Source organism: Austrofundulus limnaeus, unplaced genomic scaffold (assembly GCF_001266775.1).
Source record: "Austrofundulus limnaeus strain Quisiro unplaced genomic scaffold, Austrofundulus_limnaeus-1.0 Scaffold2677, whole genome shotgun sequence".
In the NCBI taxonomy this organism is placed as follows: domain Eukaryota; kingdom Metazoa; phylum Chordata; class Actinopteri; order Cyprinodontiformes; family Rivulidae; genus Austrofundulus; species Austrofundulus limnaeus.
In genome coordinates, this window is record NW_013955079.1 from 14,407 (window position 1) to 14,842 (window position 436).

General features: G+C 46.1%; 1 protein-coding gene across 1 annotated transcript in view; it reads left to right on the forward strand.

Moving 5' to 3' along the window:
* LOC106511322 (mediator of RNA polymerase II transcription subunit 27) overlaps positions 1 to 436 on the forward strand; it is a gene marked incomplete at its 3' end in the record, with an annotated part of 17,609 nt that overhangs the window by 13,092 nt on the left and 4,081 nt on the right.

Genomic DNA, 436 nt, shown 5'->3' on the forward strand with positions numbered 1-436 from the left:
AGAACAGGTAACAGGTGTGAGAGTGTGTGTTTAGGACAGGTAACAGATGTGGGGGGTTAGAACAGGTAACAGGTGTGAGAGTGTGTGTTTAGGACAGTTAACAGGTGTGGATGTGTGTTTAGGACATGTAACAGGTGTGGGGTTTGTGTATAGGACAGGTAACAGGTTTGGGGGTGTTTAGGACAGGCAACAGATATGGGGTGTGTGTTTAGGACAGGTAACAGATGTGGGGGGTTAGAACAGGTAACAGGTGTGAGAGTGTGTGTTTAGGACAGTTAACAGGTGTGGATGTGTGTTTAGTACATGTAACAGGTGTGGGGTTTGTGTATAGGACAGGTAACAGGTTTGGGGGTGTTTAGGACAGGCAACAGATATGGGGTGTGTGTTTAGGACAGGTAACATGTGTATGTGTGTTTTTAGAACAGGCAACAGGTGT